Genomic DNA, 20,708 nt, shown 5'->3' with positions numbered 1-20,708 from the left:
TATGACACATGTTTTAGGGGTGCAACTGCATCTAAGGTATTGCGCAAAGTTAAATTGAGTTCCTCAGTTAGGTGGTTAACTGATTTTTGTCCTCTGATGTCCTTGGGTAGGCAAAGGGAGTCTGGAAGGGCATCAAGGAAACTTTGGGTTGTCTGAGAATTTATAGCACGACTTTTGATGCTCCTTTTTGATGTTGTTGGAGTCGTGCCTGGCCATGCAGTCATGAGTGAACAGGGAGTACAGGACCGGACTGATCATGCACCCCTGAGGGGCCCCTGTGTTGAGGATCAGCGTGGGGGATGTGTTGTTACCTACCCTCACCACCTGGTGGCGGCCCGTCAGGAAGTCCAGGATCCATTTACAGAGGGAGGTGTTTAGTCCCAGGGTCCATAGCTTATTGATGAGCTTTGAAAGCCCTATGGTGTTGAAATCTGAGCTCTAGTCAATGAACAGCATTCTCACATAGGTGTTGCTTTTTTCCAGATGGAAAAGGGCAGTGTGGAGTGCAATAGAGATTGCATCATCTGTGGATCTGTTGGGGCAGTATGCAAATTGGAGTGGGTCTAGGGTTTCTGGGATAATGGTGTTGATGTGAGCCATGACCTGCCTTTCAAAACACTTAATGGCTACAGACTTGAGTGCTACGGGTTGGTAGTCCTTTAGGCAGGTTACTTTAGTGTTCTTGGACACAGGCACTATGGTGGTCTGCTTGAAACATGTTGGTATTACAGACTCGGGACAGGGAGAGGTTGAAAATGTCAGTGAAGACACTTGCCAGTTGGTCAGCGGCATTCTCGCAGTACACTTCCTGGTAATCCGTCTGGCCCTGCGGCCTTGTGAATGTTGACCTTTTTAAGGTCTTACTCATCAGCTGCTGAGAGCGTGATCACACAGTCTTCCGGAACAACTGGTGCTGTCATGTATGTTTCAGTGTTATTTGCCTCGAAACGAGTATAAAAGTAGTTTAGCTCGTCTGGTAGGCTCGTTTCACTGTGCAGCTCTCGGCTGTGCTTCCCTTTATAGTCTTTGACGGTTTGCAATCCCTGCCACATCCGACGAACATCAGAGCCGGTGTATTCCGATTCGATCATAGTCCTGTATTGACGCTTTGCCTGTTTGATGGTTGGTCAGAGGGCATAGTGGGATTTCTTATAAGCTTCTGGGTTAGAGTCCCGCTCCTTGAAAGCGGCAGCTCTAGCCTTTAGCTCAGTGTGGATGTTGCCTGTAATCCGTAGCTTCTGGTTGGGGCGTGTGCATACGGTCACAGTGGGGACGACTTCATAGATGCAATTATTGATGAAGCCAATGATTGATGTGGTGTACTCATCAATGCCATTGGAAGAATCCCGGAACATATTACAGTCTGCAAAACAAATTGTTAACCTCTCTCGAAATCGTCCCACCTAGTAAACAGCCAGTGGAATCTAGTGGCGCGATATTCAAAAACCTTAAAAATGCTATTACTTCAATTTCTCAAACATATGACTATTTTACACCATTTTAAAGACAAGACTCTCGTTAACCTCTTGACGGTCGCCTAGGATAGGGGGCGTTACAGCGATTTTTGAAAGAAATTAGTGCCCATTTTAAACGGCCTCCTACTCAAACTCAGAAGCTAGGATATGCATATAATTAATACTTGTGGATAAAAAACACCCTAAAGTTTCTAAAACTGTTTGCATGATGTCTGTGAGTACAACAGAACTCATATGGCAGTCAAAACCCTGAGACAGATCGTAACAGGATGTGGAATTCTGAATTGCGGACTCAACTTCATCACTTTGCCTATAAATCACACCGTGAGCTATGGTTCATTGAGCACTTTCTATTGCTTCCACTAGATGTCCCCAGTCTTTACAAAGTGGTTTGAGCCTTCTACTGTGAAAACTGACAGAATGAGAGTCTGTGGAACGTGGTCACATGGGGAGGGCCATCACCATTATGACGCCGGCGCCCCTGGCTACCCTCCCCTTTCGAAACATTTTGAAAGACAATGCAATCGTCCCCTTTGAATGTTATTGGAGCTCTGGTTGAAAAAGGCCCTAAAGATTTATGTTATACAACGTTTGACATGTTTGAACGAACTTAATCTCTATGGGCTAGGTGGGACACTAGCGTGCCACCCGTGATGCACTCCATCAACAGCAGGTGCATTTCAAGAGCGGCAAATTTGAATCCAAATAAATGTCAAAATTCAAATTTTTCAAACATACAACTATTTTACACCCTTTGAAAGATAAACATCTCCTTAATCTAACCACGTTTTACGATTTCAAAAAGGTTTTACGGCGAAAGCATAAATTTAGAGTATGTTAGGACAGTACATTTACAAGAGTTGTGTGTAATGTTTTGTCGATTCAAAGACAGGGTCACCAAAACCATAAAACCAGCTAAAATGATGCACTAACCTTTTACAATCTCCATCAGATGACACTCCTAGGACATTATGTTAGACAATGCATGCATTTTTAGTTCTATCAAGTTCATATTTATATCCAAAAACAGCGTTTTACTATGGCATTGATGTTGAGGAAATCGTTTCCCTCCAATAACCGGCAGTCAAGTCAGCGTCACAAATTAAATAATTAAAATTAGAAAACATTGGTAAAATATTATATTGTCATTTAAAGAATTATAGATTTACATCTCTTGAACGCAATCAACTTGCCAGATTTAAAAATAACCTTACTGGGAAATCATACTTTGCAATAATCTGAGCACTGCGCCCAGAAAAATACGCGTTGCGATACAGACTAGACGTCATGTTGGGGAGATCTAAAATCGAAAATACTATGTAAATAATCCATTACCTTTGATTCTCTTCATCAGATGTCACTTCCAGGTATCACAGGTCCATAACGAATGTAGTTTTGTTCAAAAAAGCTCATCATTTATGTCCAAAAATCTCCGTCTTGTTAGCACATGATCTAAGCCAGCCGGACTTCTCGTCATGAACGAGGGGAAAAAATATATTTACGTTCGTTCAAACATGTCAAACGTTGTATAGCATAAATCATTAGGGCCTTTTTTAACCAGAACATGAATAATATTCAAGGTGGACGAATGCATACTCTTTTATAACGTATTGGAACGAGGGTACCCAACATGAACTCGCGTAGCCAGGTGTCTAATGGGACATCATCGTTCCATGGCTCTTGTTCGGTCAGATCTCCCTCCAGAAGACTCAAAACACTTTGTAAAGGCTGGTGACATCTAGTGGAAGCAATAGGAAGTGCCAAAATATTCCTCAGCCCCTGTGCTTTTCAATGGGATAGGTTTAAAGGTAATACAACACATCAGGTATCCACTTCCTGTCAGAAAATGTCTCAGGGTTTTGCCTGCCAAATGAGTTCTGTTATACTCACAGACACCATTCAAACAGTTTTAGAAACTTTAGTGTTTTCTATCCATATATAATAAGTATATGCATATTCTAGTTACTGGGTAGGATTAGTAACCAGATTAAATCGGGTAAATTTTTTTATCCAGACGTGCAAATGCTGCCCCCTAGCCCTAACAGGTTAAATAATAAAAAAATCAATTTTGTTAAGAGAGGAGTCCCGCGCACGACGGTACTTTTGGTGCAGCCTTCAGAACGCGCTAACAAGAAGACATAAAGGATTAACTTTTTTGAACGAAAATACATTTGTTGTGGACCTGGGAATCCTGGAAGTGCCTTCTGATGAAGATGATCAAAGGTAAGGGATTATTGACAATAGTATACAAGACTAGATTTGATATGCGATTGTTCCAAGATGGCGCTGACCTGTATTGCTAGCCTATTTCGCAAAGTGTGATTACCCAGTAAAGTTATTTTTAAATCTGGCATTGCAGGTGCTTTCAAGAGATGCTAATCTATAAATCTTAGAATGACAATATTACATTTTAAAAATGTTTTCGAATAGTAATTTAGTAAATTGTAGCGCTGTTTCACCGTACGCATTTGAGGGAAAATAGTTAGTCAACGTCACGCGCCGATGTAAAATGCTGTTTTTATATATAAATATGAACTTTATCGAACAAAAGAATGCATGTATTGTGTAACATGATGTCCTAGGAGTGTCATCTGATGAAGATTGTCAAAGGTTAGCGCTGCATTTAGCTGTTTTTTGGTTATTTGTGATGCATGTGGTTGGTCGGAAAATGGCTATGTGGCTACTTTTACGATATACTCCTCTAACATAATCTAATGTTTTGCTTTTGCTGTAAAGACTTTTTGAAATCGGACAATGTGGTTCTATTCAGGAGAGGTGTATCTATAAAACGATATAACATAGTCCTATATTTGAAAAAAAAAAAATTACATTTTGTTATGCTAATGGCGATAGAATTTTTCGCTGGATGTCCGTCCCGCATACGAAAGCAAAACATTAGATTATGTCAGGAGAGTACCCAGCCAGAAATAATCCCACACCCATTTTTCAAGCTAGCATATAATGTCACAAAAACCAAAACCACAGCTAAATGCAGCACTAACCTTTGATGATCTTCATCAGATGACACCTTTAGGACATTATGTCATACAATACATGCATGTTTTGTTCAATCAAGTTCATATTTATATCAAAAAACAGCTTTTTACATTAGCATGGGACGTTCAGAACTAGCAAACATACCAAAAACTTCCGGTGAATTTACTATATTACTCACGATAAACATTCACAAAAAAATATAACAATTATTTTAAGAATTATAGATACAGAACTGCTTTATGCAATCGCGGTGTCAGATTTTAAAATAGCTTTTCGGCAAAAGCACATTTTAAAATATTCTGAGTAGATAGCTCACCATCACGGGCTAGCTAATTTGACACCCACCAAGTTTGGCGTTCACTAAACTCAGAATTACTATAAGAAAAATTGGATTACCTTTGCTGTTCTTCGTCAGAATGCACTCCCAGGACTTCTACTTCATCCACAAATGTTGTTTTGGTTCAAAATAATCCATAGTTATGTTCAAATATCCTCTGTTTTGTCCGTGCGTTCAGGTCCCTATCCGAACGGTGATGCGCGAGCGCATGTCGTGACAAAAAATGTCTAAATATTCCATTACCGTACTTCGAAGCATGTCAAACGCTGTTTAAAATCAATTTTTATGCGATTTTTCTCGTAAAATAGCAATAATATTCCGATCGGGATACGTTGTTTTCGTTCAAAGACTGAAAGAAGAACATGGACTCTTCACGTGCACGCACGCGCCCGTGTCATTGTTCTCAGATTGACCACTATCCAAATGCGCTACTGTTTTTCAGCCAGGGACTGCAGAGTCATCATTCCCCATTCTGGCGCCTTCTGAGAGCCTATGGGAGCCTTAGAAAATGTCACGTTACAGCAGAGAACCTCTGTTTTCGATATAGAGGCTTTAGAAGGACAAGAAATGGTCAGAGAGGGCACTTCCTGTATAGAATCTTCTCAGGTTTTGGCCTGCCATATGAGTTCTGTTATACTCACAGACACCATTCAAACAGTTTTAGAAACTTTAGGGTGTTTCCTATCCAAATCAAACAATTATATGCATATTCTAGTTTCTGGGCAGGAGTAATAACCAGATTAAATTGGGTACGTTTTTTATCCAGCCGTGATAATACTGCCCCCTACCCAAGAGAGGTTAAGGCCCCTGTGAAATTATTTTCAATGTTCAGGCTCTGCAGATCTGACCAATGAACCAATGAACCTCTGACATCATTTTGTGACATTATGTCAGAGGTTCATTTAGCTTTCTGAGAGAGAGGTTGATGCAGGACAACACCTCAAACTCCAAAACAAATCTGTTGGAGAATATTAGTGCTTTTCGATACAGATTGCACTGCACCTGTGAGTTTGCCATTGAGAATCTGGAGAAGGCGCAAATTAAAATGAAAGTCTGGTACGATCGAAAGACCCAAAGTCTCACTTGATGTGGGTGACCAAGTCCTGGTTTTGTTGACCGTCCTGGTGTCACCGTTGCAAGCTCGCTTTTATGGCCCTTACCTCATAGAGAACAAAGTTATTTGCAATCTGGATGTTACCTCATCACCACACACCAGAGCGCAGAAGAAAAATAGGCTGTGTCATGTCAACATGTTGAAGCCATACTTCACCTGTTGTGGATGGGTGGAGAAGTCGTTGGGAACTGGTAGCGATTCTCTGCCTGTGGCCGTCACAGTTGACTCTCATCTTCATCAAGAGCATATGGAAAGCCAAATTCACCCTGTGCCTGTGGGGTATGGTTGAGTAACTCGGTGATCCTGGAAAATCATAATGGCTTTTTGGTACACTTATCTACAGGGGAGAAAGGCGACATTGCTGCACTACTTTTAGAATATCAGGGTTTATTCTCAGATGTGCTGACTCAGACAAATTTACTAGAGCATGACATTGACTTTGGGGACTCTGCCCCAAATAAACAGCATGTCTATCAAGTGAATCCTGAAAAGAGAGAGAAACTCTGCAGCGAGATGGAGTTCATGCTTGCACACGGCATTGCACAACATGGCAACCATCCGTGGAATTAGCCCTGTATAATAGTACCTCAGCCTCTGTATTTTTTTCCCAGAGTTTTCGTAAATACAAAGCCATTACTAAGCCAGACTCATACCCTTTGCCCAGGGTCAACAATTGTGTAGACTGTGTTGGTGCTGCCAAGGACGTTAGCAAGTTTGATCTGCTGAAGGGATATTGACAGGTCCCTCTATCTGAGGGCGCCAAAGAGCTGTCTGTTTTTGTCACTCCTGATGGGTTGTTTTCTTACCTTTGTCTTCTGTTCAGTTTAAGACATGCCCGAGCCACGTTTGAATGTGTCATGCACATCGCACAACAGTGTATCTCGGGAAGGGCCAAGGAAAAGTCAGATGGGTCTTCTCGCCAGGAATTGCACCGAACTTTGCCCAGGTTGTTGCTTCACCTGGTATGGCAACTGCTCGGCATCTGAACGTAAGGTGCTACAAAGGGTAGTACTTCACTGAGGCCAAGCTTCCTACCATCCAGGCTTCTTAATTGGCTTCTTAACAGCTTCTACCCGCAAGCTATAAGATTGCTGAACAACTAATCAAATGGCCACCCGGACTATCCCTTTGTTTTTACTCTGCTGCTACTCTCTGTTTATTATCTATGCATAGTCACTTTACAAATTAGCTTGACTAACCTGTACCCCCGCACATTGACTCGGTACCGGTATCCCCTGTATTTAGCCTCGTTATTGTCATGTAAATTCTTGTGTTACTTTTTGATTGATTAGATTTATTTTTTTAACTTTTTACTGCATTGTTGGTTAAGGGCTTGTAAGTAAGCATTTCACAGTAAGGTCTACACCTGTTATATTCGGCACATGTGCCAAATAACATTTGATTTGATTTCAGCACTTCAAATGTTTTCAGTGCCTTAGAAAGTAGTCACACCCCTTGAATGTGTCCACATTGTGTTGTGTTACAGCCTGAATTCTTACATATTAATAAAAAATGAAAAGCTGAAATGTCTTTAGTCAATAAGTATTCAACCACTTTGTTATGGCAAACCTAAATAAGTTCAGGTGTAAAAATGTGAATAATAACATAATAAGTTGCATGGACTCACTCTTTGTGCAGAAATAGTGTTTAACTACACTTTGGATGGTGTATCAATAAACCCAGTCACTACAAAGATACAGGCATCCTTCCTAATTCAGTTGCCGGAGAAGAAGAAAACCACTCAGGTATTTCACCATGAGGCCAATGGTGACTTTAAAACAGTTTCAGAGTTTAATGGCTGTGATATGAGAAAAATAAGGATGGATCATCAACATTGTAGTTACTCCACAATACTAACCTAATTGACAGTGAAGAGCAGGAAGCCTGTACATAATAAAAACATTCCAAAACATGCATCCTGTTGGCAAGGAATAAAAGTAATAGTGCAGAAAATGTTGCAAAGCAATTTACTTTTTGTCCTGAATACAACGTTTTATGTTTGGGGTAAATCCAATAAAACACATTGCTGAGTAACACTCTCCATATTTTCCAGCATACTGGTGGCTGCATCATGTTATGGGTATACTTGTAATCGTTAAGGTCTGGGGAGTTTTTCAGGATAAAAAAGAAAGGGAATGGAGCTAAGCACCTGCAAAATCCTAGAGGAAAACCTGGTTCAGTCTGCTTTCCATCAGACACGGGGAGATAAATTCACCTTCAGCAGAACAATGACCTAAACCACAACCCCAAATATACACTAGATTTGCTTACCACAGCGACATTGAATGTTCCTGTGTGGCCTAGTTACAATTTTGACTTAAATCGGATTGAAAATCTATGGCAGACTTGAAAATGGATGTCTAGCAATGATCAACAACTTGACAAAGCTTGAGTAATTTTGTAAAGAACAATGTGCAAATATTGAATAATCCAGATGTGCACAGCTCTTAGAGACTTACCCAGAAATATTCACAGCTGTAATTGCTGACAAAGGTGATTATAACATGTATTGTCTCAGGGCTGTGTACACTTTTAATTTTCAATAAATTTGCAAACATTTACAAAAACATGTTTTCACGTTTTCATTATGTGGTATTGTGTGTAGATGGTTAAGAAAAAAATGTAATCCTTTTTGAATTCAGGCTGTAACACAGCAAAATGTGTAATAAATCAAGGGGTATGAATCGTTTTTGAAGGCACTGTATGTGTCGGCCTCTCCCCCTCTAGTGGTCTATACCGATCATAACCCCTCTCGTTTTCCTGCAAAGGACTAGTTCCACAAATTACCGGCTCCTTCACTGGAGTCTGATATTGCAGAAGTTTCCCCTTGAAATTCAACATGTCTGCAGCAAGGACAACTTGGTGGCTGATTGTCTTTCGAGGGTGGGCAGTCATTACGATTTTTGTGTTCTGTGTTTAGCCAGCAAATTGAACTGCCGCACATTTTAGATTGACTGCACGTTTTTCCAGAGATTTGTTTTGTTTTGGTTGGGCTCTTTCTTAAGTATAACATAGAAATATTAAAAGTGTCATTTTCCCTCTGTTTTCACAATCTTGCGCTTTATGCAGCTACTTTATTTTCTCTATATACAAAAATAATAGCGATGTAAAAGCTGACTGGTAGTCTAGCTAACAAATAATACAATTGACTTCCCTTTTTTTAGCTAGCTAGTTCCAGTTAGTTTTCTCATCATGAATGAAGTAGGTATAGTAACAATATTTTCATGCAATATCGACAATTTAGAGTCATGCATTGACAGTTTGGAGTGGACATAGGCCAACACTCTACCACCACGTTGGGTCTGGATTACCAAGAGACTGCCACTGACGACCCAATCAGCACCCATCGCATCGTCCATAATAAAAGACAGGGCAGGCAGGGGTATTGAGGGAGTGCAACTTATATTTTTTGTTAAATAAATAATTTTCCGCAAAGATTGGCCTACGTTTCCATATTTCCAGAACACTTGTGATTGGAGCTGTGGTTTTTCTATGCTGCATTTCTGAAACAGAAATAGCAGAGACAGACAAGGATGAAACATTACCTGATTTGTAAATCATATATATTTTAATGATATCTATTGAAATGATGAATTCTTTGAGAAATACAGATACATACATGATCAGGTAATGACTACAGATATGATACATTTCTGAAAACGTGGATTCCTTCATGACTGAGTATAAAGGCTTAGATTTGTCAGCATGTTGACACCCTTTCCGGAGTTAGAAGATTCTACAAATATGTAAACGGGTGCATGCGCATCAGGTGCATGTCTTGAACGTATCTCAACCCAGATATCTCCCTGGACTCAAATGGCAGCAGGGAGATTTCGGAGGTCCAAATTGAATGCATGTATAAACTGTCCCATTACGGAGAATACCCTAGCTCCGTATATGAAATTAAACTCCCTAGATTTGATGTTCGCGGCTCCGTGAAAATCGAATTAGCATAATAAAAAAATCCCCATAAAAATCATTAAAGCCACAGGTATGTTTTTTTTTGCATTTGCTGTGTCTCAATACACCACATCCGCTCGACAATGGTGAAAGGCAGCAGAGCTGCAGCTGTGTTTGTCAGACCATGAGACATCCTGAAAAATCAGTCTTCTCATGATAACATCAGTAGTGTCTGAACGGTTTGGCCTATAAACTACAGTATTATGACCCCTCTGCGGAAAGGTGAGACTCTCACAAACACATACATGTCGGTTTGCTCTAGGATGCCCACAAGCCTCACAAGACTCATCTGAAGGTAGCCCGGAACCACTTTTAAAAAAGTATCGAAGTATACACTATGGAAGTAGGTTAGTTCCTAAAAAAAGGTTTAAATATGTGTCAAATATTTTTGTTTTATTTTTTCCTGATCTTTCTTATATCTCTCAGATATAGGACAAACACTTCAAAACAAACTTCCTTTTATTTTATATTTTGACTATCTGTGGTTCCATGTATGAATGTGTTATTCAATGTGTTTCTATGGGCTAATAGCAGTAAGGCAAAATTCAATGTTTCATCAAATAATGTTTTCATATTTTTATGTATATCTAAAGAGGTCCTACAATTCTAAATCAAATAGCTAAATGATCCTTGGTATGACCATCTTGGTATGACCCCCGGCTTAGACTTTAGGGGTTTTAAGGACGTGTATCTGGAGCATGTCTACACCATATATCTAGTAAAATTCCAGATATCCGGAAATATATAAAGATATCGCCTAATATTCGCAGTTTTTGCGCAGTGCTGTGGTTTGAATTGAAGCGAGCAGTCCATAAGCAGCAGGCAAAGGATAGCAAGGATCTGAAAAGATTATGTATGGAGGAATGGTCAAGATCCCTCCCAATGTGTTCTCTAATCTCATAAAGCATTTTAGAAAAAGGCTTATCCTTGCAAGGTGAGGTATTGAAAACAGGTGCCAATAATGTTGATCCGTATCTTTTTGAGAAAAAAATAACATTACTTGTTAAAGGCCCATTGCAGCCAAAAAATGTAATTTCCCTGTTTTTTATATTAAATATTTCCACAATTGTAAGGCTTGAGCATTGTGGGAGAGGAATCAGACGCAGGAAGCAGTGATATAGGGTAATGGCTTTTAATGAGCCCAATGGCAAAAACACAAGCCACCCCAAATATCAATATGAGCGCACACAAAACAAAGTGCCCCAAACACAGGGGACAAACACAGTCGGCGCAAAAACACGCACTAGCGCAAAACACCAACAGCGTGTACACAAGCAATACAATAGAGAAACAATCCCGCACAAAGAGCAGGCGGGCCTAATGGCTAATATAGCCCCGCTAATCAACCCAACACAGAACAGGTGCAAACAATAACGGAAAGGGGAAAAACAAAAGGGAATCAGTGGCAGCTAGTAGGCCGGTGACAACGACAGCCGAGCGCCACCCGAGCAGGAGGGGGAGCCACCTTCGGTGGGAGTCGTGACAGTACCCCCCCTGACTCGCGGCTCCCGCAGCGCGCCGACACCGGCCTCGAGGGCGACCCGGAGGGCGATCCGGGTGGAGGCGATGGAAATCCCTCAACAGGGACGGGTCCAAGACGTCCTCCACGGGTACCCAGCACCTCTCCTCCGGGCCGTACCCCTCCCAGGCCACGAGGTACTGCAGGCCCCTCACCCGGCGTTTCGAGTCCAGAATGGCCCGTATGCTGTACGCCGGGGACCCCCCAATGTCCAGAGGAGGCGGAGGGACCTCCGGCACCTCACCTTCCTGCAGGGGACCAGCAACCACCGGCCTGAGGAGAGACACATGAAACGAGGGGTTAATATGGTAATAGGAAGGGAGTTGTAACCTATAACACACCTCGTTTATCCTCCTCAGGACTTTGAAGGGCCCCACACACTGCGGCCCCAGCTTCCGGCAGGGCAAACGGAGGGGCAGGTTCCGGGTCGAGAGCCAGACCCTGTCCCCCGGTACGAACACGGGGACCTCACTGCGGTGGCGGTCAGCACTCCTCTTCTGCCGTCCACTGGCTTGCTTCAGGGATTCCTGGACGGCTCTCCAGGTCTCCTTGGAGCACTGCACCCATTCCTCCACCGCAGGAGCCTCGGTCTGGCTCTGGTGCCATGGTGCCAGAACCGGCTGGTAACCCAAAACACACTGAAAGGGTGACAGGTTAGTGGAGGAGTGACGAAGTGAGTTCTGGGCGAACTCCGCCCATGGAATGTACCTCGCCCACTCCCCTGGCCGGTCCTGGCAATACAACCGCAGAAACCTGCCCACCTCCTGGTTCACCCTCTCCGCCTGCCCATTACTCTCTGGGTGATAACCGGAGGTCAAGCTGACCGAGACCCCCAGACGCTGAATAAACGCCTTCCATATCCTGGACATGAACTGGGAACATTGGTCAGAGACAATGGGTAAATAGGGCCTCCACAGTCTGCAGGGCCGTAGGGAGACCGGGCAACGGGAGGAGACGGCAGGACTTTGAAAACCGATCCACAACAACCAGGACCGTAATGCTCCCCTGAGACGGGGGGGGGGGATCTGTCAGGAAGTCTACTGACAGGTGAGACCATGGCCTTTGTGGAACGGGGAGGGGCTGTAACTTCCCTCTCGGGAGATGCCTAGGAGCCTTACTCTGGGCGCACACCGAACAGGAAGAGACGTAAAACCTCACGTCCTTAGCCAAGGTGGGCCACCAGTACTTCCCCCTGAGACCCCGCACTGTCCTCGCCACACCAGGATGACCCGAAGAGGGTAGTGTGTGGGCCCACCGAATCAATTGATCACGGACACCGAGCGGCACGTAAATGCGACCCACGGGACACTGTGAAGGCGCAGGTTCCTCCCTTAACGCCCACTCGATGACCGTGTCCACCTCCATACCACCGGTGCCACCAGCCTAGAAGCTGTAATGATGGGGGTAGGATCGATGGGCCGGTCCTCAGTTCCATAGAGATGGGACAGCGCGTCGGCCCTCGTGTTCAGGGAGCCTGGTCTATAGGAAATAGTAAACCTGAAATGGGTGAAGGACATGGCCCACCTTGCTTGACGCGGATTGTCTCCTAGCTGCCCGGATATACTCCAGATTCTGATGGTCGGTCCAGATGAGAAAGGGGTGCTTAGCCCCCTTAAGCCAGTGTCTCCACACCCTCAAGGCTTTTACCACCGCTAGCAACTCCCTGTCCCCCACATTATAGTTGCACTCCGCCGAACTGAGCTTATTCGAAAAGAAAGCGCAGGTGCGGAGTTTCGTTGGCGTACCCGAGTGCGGTGATAGCATGGCACCCACCCCAGCCTCGGATGCGTCCACCTCCACTATGAATGCTAGAGAGGGGTCCGGGTGTGCCAACACGGGTGCCTCGGTGAACAGCACCTTCAACCTTTTGAAGGCTCCGTCCGCCTCAGTCGACCATCGCAAACGCACCAGCCCCCCCTTCAGCAGTGAGGTGATGGGAGCCGCTACCTGGCCAAAACCCCGGATAAACCTCCGGTAGTAATTGGCAAACCCTAAGAACCGTTGCACCTCCTTCACCGTGGTTGGAGTCAGCCAATTACGCACGGCCTTAACCTGTTAGGGCTAGGGGGCAGCATTGACACGGCTGGATAAAAAACATACCCGATTTAATCTGGTTACCACTCCTACTCAGTAACTAGAATATGCATATACTTATTACATATGGATAGAAAACACCCTAAATTTTCTAAAACTGTTTGAATGGTGTCTGTGAGTATAACAGAACTCAAATGGCAGGTCAAAACCTGAGAGATTCCTTTACAGGAAGTGGCCTGTCTGACCATTTCTGGAACTTCTTTGCCATCTCTATCATTTACTAAGGATCTCTGCTCTAACGTGACACTTCCCACGTCGTCCATAGGCTCTCATAGCCCGGGAAAAAGAGAATGTCGTCATTCCAGCCCCAGGCTGAAACACATTATCGCCTTTCTCAAGTGGCCCATCAAGAGACACTAGCTTATGCGCGTGACCCCGACCGCCCCCGCCTTTGGGATTTTTTCCTCTGTTTGCCGAAAAGGAGATTCCCTGTCGGAATTTTACCGCTTTTCTACGAGAAAAATGACGTAAAAATTGATTTTAAACAGCGGTTGACATGCTTCGACGTACGGCAATTGAATACTTTGAATTTTATTGTCAGGAATTGCGCCAAGCGCGCGACACTTCTTTACTATTTCGGATAGTGTCTGGAACGCATACGAACAAAAACGCCGCTATTCGGATATAACGATGGATTATTTTGGACCAAACCAACATTTGTTATTGAAGTAGACGTCCTGGGTGTGCATTCTGACGAAGACAACAAAAGGTAATGACATTTTTATAATAGTAAATATGATTATGGTGAGTGCTAAACTTGCCGGATGTCTAAATAGCGAGCCCGTGATGCCTGGGCTATATACTTAGAATATTGCAAAATGTGCTTTCACCAAAAGCTATTTTAAAATCGGACATATCGAGTGCATAGAGGAGGTCTGTATCTATAATTCTTAAAATAATTGTTATGCTTTTTGTGAACGTTTATCGTGAGTAATTTAGTAAAATGTTAGCGAATTCCCCGTAAGTTTGCGGGGGTATGCTAGTTCTGAACGTCACATGCTAATGTAAAAAGCTGGTTTTTGATATAAATATGAACTTGATTGAACAAAACATGCATGTATTGTATAACATAATGTCCTAGGGTTGTCATCTGATGAAGATCATCAAAGGTGAGTGCTGCATTTAGCTGTCTTCTGGGTTTTGGTGACATTATATGCTGGCTTGAAAAATGGGTGTCTGATTATTTCTGGCTTGGTACTCTGCTGACATAATCTAATGTTTTGCTTTCGTTGTAAAGCCTTTTTGAAATCGGACAGTGTGGTTAGATTAACGAGAGTCTTATCTTTAAATGGCTGTAAAATAGTCATATGTTTGAGAAATTGAAGTAATAGGATTTTGAAGATTTTGAAAATCGCGCCACAGGCTGGCAGTGGATGTTACGTAGGTGGGACGAATTCGTCCCGCCGGTCCCATAGAGGTTAACGCGGTCACACTCCATCACCACAATCGTGGTGGAAATGCGATAACCCAGGAAGGAGACGGCTCGTTTGGAGAACACACACTTCTCAGCCTTGACGTATAGGTCATGCTCCAGTAGTCTCCCAAGCACCTTGCGCACCAGGATCACATGCGCGGTGTGGGTGGCGGAATATATAAGAATATCATCGATATAGACAACCACGCCTGGCCCGTGCAGGTCCCTGAGAATCTCGTCTACAAAGGATTGAAAAACGGCTGGAGCATTCTTTAACTTCTCTAGGGCCGGCGGGACGAAATCGTCCCACCTACGTAACAGCCAGTGGAATCCTGTGGCGCGTTCTCCAAATACCTTAGAAATGCTATTACTTCAATTTCTCAAACATATGACTATTTTACACCATTTTAAAGACAAGACTCTCGTTAATCTAACCACACTGTCCGATTTCAAAAAGGCTTTACAACGAAAGCAAAACATTAGATTATGTCAGCAGAGTACTCAGACAGAAATAATCCCACACCCATTTTTCAAGCTAGCATATAACGTCACAAAAACCCAGAAGACAGCTAAATGCAGCACTAACCTTTGATGATCTTCATCAGATGACACACCTAGGACATTATGTTATACAATACATGTAGGTTTTGTTCAATCAAGTTCATATTTATATCAAAAACCTGCTTTTTACATTAGCATGTGACGTTCAGAACTAGCATACCCCCCGCAAACTTCCGGTGAATTTACTAAATTACTCACGATAAACGTTCACAAAAAGCATAACAATTATTTTAAGAATTATAGATACAGAACTCCTCTATGCACTCGATATGTCCGATTTTAAAATAGCTTTTCGGTGAAAGCACATTTTGCAATATTCTCAGTAGATAGCCCGGCATCACAGGGCTAGCTACTTAGACACCCAGCAAGTTTAGCACTCACCAAAGTCAGATTTACTATAAGAAAAATGTTATTACCTTTGGTGTTCTTCATCAGAATGCACTCCCAGGACTTCTACTTCAATAACAAATGTTGGTTTGGTCCCAAATAATCCATAGTTATATCCAAATAGCGGCGTTTTGTTCGTGCGTTCAAGACACTATCCGAAAGGGTAAAAAAGGGTTACGAGCATGGCGCATTTCGTGACAAAAAATGTCTAAATATTCCATTACTGTACTTCGAAGCATGTCAACCGCTGTTTAAAATCCATTTTTATGCCATTTTTCTCGTAAAAAAGCGATAATATTCCGACCGGGAATCTGCATTTAGGTAAACAGACGAAAGAAAATAAAGCATGGGGTCGACTCGGGCACGCGCCTAAGCTCATAGTACTCTGATCGGCCACTTGCCAAAAGCGATAATGTGTTTCAGCCAGAGGCTGCCTCGATATCGTTCAGCTTTTTCCCGGGCTCTGAGAGCCTATGGGAGCCGTAGGAAGTGTCACGTTAGAGCAAAGATCCTCAGTCTTCAATAAAAAGAGCCCAGATGAACAACAACTAAGAATCCTCTCAGGTTTTTGCCTGCCATATGAGTTCTGTTATACTCACAGACACCATTCAAACAGTTTTAGAAACTTTAGGGTGTTTTCTATCCAAAGGCAATAATTATATGCATATTCTAGTTACTGGGCAGGAGTAGTAACCAGATTAAATCGGGTACGTTTTTTATCCGGCCGTGTCAATACTGCCCCCTACCCCCAACAGGTTAACCCATACGGCATGACGAGGTACTCATAATGGCCCGATGTGGTACTAAATGCGGTTTTCCACTCGTCTCCATCCGTAATACGCACCAGGTTATACGCGCTCCTGAGGTCCAGTTTTGTGAAGAATCTTGCTCCGTGAAATGATTCCACCGCCGTAGCGATGAGAGGTAGCGGGTAACTAAACCCCTTCGTGATAGCATTTAGATCTCTGTAATCAATGCACGGACGCAGACCCCCCTCCTTTTTCTTCACAAAAAAGTAACTCGAGGAGACGGGTGAAATGGAGGGCCGAATGTACCCCTGTCCCAGAGATTCCGTGACATATGTCTCCATAGCCACCGTCTCCTCATGTGACAATGGGTACACATGACTCTAGGGAAGCACAGCGTTAACCTGCAGATCTATCGCACAATCCCCCTGTCGATGAGGTGGTAATTTGGTCGCCCTCTTTTTACAAAAAGCGATCGCCAAATCGGCGTATTCAGGGGGAATGCGGACGGTGGAAACCTGGTCTGGACTCTCCACCGACGTGGCACCTATGGAAACTCCTATACACCTCCCTGAACACTCCTCTGACCACCCCTGGAGAACCCCCTGTTTCCACAAAATTTGGGGATTGTGATCAGCCAGCCAGTGAACCCCCAGCACCACCGGAAACGCAGGCGAATCGATAAGGAATAGACTAATCCGTTCCTTATGATTCCCCTGCGTTACCATGTCCAGTGAAACCGTGGCCTCCCTGACCAGCCCTGACCCTAACGGCCGGCTATCTAGGGAGTACACGGGGAAGGGGGGATCTATTGGCACTAGAGGAATGCCCAGCTTGATGGCGAGTCCGCGATCCATAAAGTTCCCAGCTGCGCCTGAATCGACTAGTGCCTTATGCTGGGAGCAGGTCTTACGGTGGTCAGGTACAGCTCGAGCTGGAGCAGAAATCCCTGGCACCCAGCCGCCGCTCCATCATACTCCCTCAGGAGCGCAAGACGCAGCGCACCGGAGCCAGACGCAGTGGGAGGAGGATGTGGCTGAGTCGGAGGAGCCGGAGGTGGAGAGAGGAGACCACTCCTCTCCCATCGGTCCATCCTCTCCATCATTTGGTCCATCGCGGATCCAATCCGATGGAAGACTGAGGTGTGATGGACCACGCGTTCCTCCATCGAGGGAAGGGGGTTGGCAGCTGCTCCTGCTGACTCCATAGTGGTGCGGGATTCTGTAAGGCTTGAGCGTTGTGGGAGAGGAATCAGACGCAGAATGCAGCGATATAGGGTAATGGCTTTTAAAGAGCCCAACGGCGAAAACACAAGCCACCCCAAATAGCAATATGAGCGCACACAAAACAAAGTGCCCCAAACACAGGGGACAAACACAGTCGGCGCAAAAACACGCACTAGCGCAAAACACCAACAGCGTGTACACAAGCAATACAATAGAGAAACAATCCCGCACAAAGAGCAGGCGGGCCTAATGGCTAATATAGCCCCGCTAATCAACCCAACACAGAACAGGTGCAAACAATAACGGAAAGGGGGAAAACAAAAGGGAATCAGTGGCAGCTAGTAGGCCGGTGACGACGACCGCTGAGCGCCACCCGAGCAGGAGGGGGAGCCACCTTCGGTGGGAGTCGTGACAACAATACAGATCTTAATTTGGGCCAGTTTGCTACAGCAGGAAAATAATCCTGCAACAACATGAAATTTGAATTATTATGTTGATTATAACTAATGGACATTTTTGTAGGGGTTGATACATTTTGTGTATCGGAAAATCAAGTCTGAAATTTCAAAGTGGAAATTACAAACTTCAGAAGCCTTTTTAATCCTCAAATACTCTACAAGTTTTCCTGCAACAGGGTGATCAATTAAGATCCTACATCTGCATGAAGTCGAAATAACACTGATAATACCCTTTCTGTGTAAGCTGATTGAAAAAAAATGCCTTAGAATTTTTCGCCCGCTTCATAACATCATAAAGCGAACATTCATTGGTCATTTGCATATACTGTATCCTCCTAGTTCTGGTGCTGGTCCCGCCCAAAAGAAAGAGAGACAGTGCAAAGATAGCCATACTGCAAAGTCTTCCTTCGAACAATCAATTTTTCTTATTTGGCGTTCATTCATTTTTTTATAATCATGTGTCAGAGAAGTTCAGTCTGGACCTCCACATCTGCACAGCACACATCAGACTGCATTCCAAATCAGGCTAGGTACCCATCTGGATTTTCCAGAAGCTCCATCTTTATGTCACATGGATCTTGAAACCAACAGCAGTAGCAACCATTCCTGAAGTAAGTGTTAGATTGTTTTATTTAGCAAGTAAATTATATGCTATTCGTGGGTTGCATGCTTCTTCACAATATTGTGACTTAGAAAACAGATGACATTTCTGAAGGAGGCAAATCATTTGTAGGAAAACATTTTGTCATCACAGTGATGTTGCCAGTTTTACTTTAGATGGAGTATAACTTTAGTCAGACCGGATTTTAGTTAGCTAAAGTTAGGATTGCTAGCTATTTTTGATTAACTTTTCTAGCTATGGCGTCTCTCTAAAGTAAATTTGATGACATGATAATGATGGCAAAGTTGTTTCCTACTTTACCAATGTCATCGTATTTCCAGGCCACTAAAGTGTCTAGATTGCTAGCTAGTAAAGTCTTTGAGCTAACTAATGCTAGCTAGATAGCCTTTTGACTGTTAAAAAAAAGAAGGAAAAAAAGCCTTTTGACTGTTGTTCAAGCTGCAGTCAGTCAGTCACCCACAACAGACCAAGGTAGCCTACTTGATTTAGCTTGTGTATTGTATTTTATGTTAATGTTTTCCTTAACTATACAAAATAAATTGCTAAAATTGACAATTTGAAAAGTATTTGTCATTAGAGCTAAAACGAACTGGCTTGTGATTAGATTAGTACTGTAGCTACTAGCCTGCAAGACAGAAGAAAGAGAGAGGTTATATTATTATTATTATTAGCTAGCTAGATATCTCATAAGGTTGATGTTTATTTGTGATGTGATTCCAAAAAAAGAATAAGCCTTCTGGCTGTTGAATGCAAGAATGAATGTATAGATTGATAGATCATATAATTTATGAAAACTCGGGCTGGAGGTCTAGCTGGTTTGCTACAGGCATACATGATCAAATTTCAGTTATGGACTATCAGATATTAAATTATGTTACATGTTTTCTCAAATGTTCAAGTGAAAACCTTAGGATTATGTAATTTAACTTTGTCACCTTGCAAACAGGTTGATAACTTGTGACACAATTGCCTTCCGTTGATAATCCCCTTTTTATGTGCTAAAGGGTCATCACTGAGGGAGGACCATGAGGACATGGACTTCTTGGAGGAAGATGCTTTTGATGAGAAGCTACTTGGTGAAGATGATGATGAAGAGTATGACACACACAAAGGACAGACAGATAAACATTGACTGGCAGAGAAGCAGCTGAACTTGTTTCCCCCAATCCTCCTAGGTTGTTGCTGGTGGAGGTGGCTGCTGTACATACCAAGCTGGTGGTGCAGGTCGTAAAAATGCTCTAGCCTGGTCCCAGATCTGTTTATGCTGTCGTGCTAACTTCTAATGCATGACAGTTGGCATGCCATGTTACCACAGCAGTTGGCTATACATATAGCACAAACAGATCAAAGACCAAGCTAACATTTGGCTGATTGTCAGAACAGAAAGAGTGAAACTTAAATGTACTTGAGGACTACTCAAGAAATGGTTGTCTACGTTAAAGGAAAGATAGAAAGGAGAATATGACATGGATTGCTTGTGTGGTATCGCAATGCGAGGGCAGGTAATTGTGTATTATTATATGGTTATAATAGTGATGCAACTTGCACTTTTTTCCTAGGTTTGAATGAGACCATGTGTTCCCCTAACCTTATTCTTTCAATAAAGTAATTGTTTTATTAATATTATATTACTTGTGTATGTCGTTCCTTATCATATGTAAGACCTAATGCATTCTGTCATTTGCTTTGGTGCAGATGTGTGTTTAATTTACTATCCGGATAAGAAACTGATGATGGAAAATTCCATACATTTTTTTAAAAAGTACCATCTGTCACAAACAGGTGTTCCTTATTTTGT

General features: G+C 43.1%; 1 protein-coding gene across 2 annotated transcripts in view; it reads left to right on the top strand.

The window, feature by feature from the left end:
• Positions 1-20,708, top strand: part of pcbp3 (poly(rC) binding protein 3) — a 181,562-nt gene that overhangs the window by 150,052 nt on the left and 10,802 nt on the right. The window lies entirely within an intron of this gene.

This window comes from Salmo salar, chromosome ssa21, assembly GCF_905237065.1.
Source record: "Salmo salar chromosome ssa21, Ssal_v3.1, whole genome shotgun sequence".
Taxonomy (NCBI): domain Eukaryota; kingdom Metazoa; phylum Chordata; class Actinopteri; order Salmoniformes; family Salmonidae; genus Salmo; species Salmo salar.
The sequence above is the reverse complement of the archived record's forward strand: the minus strand, read 5'-3'. Positions and strand labels throughout refer to the sequence as shown.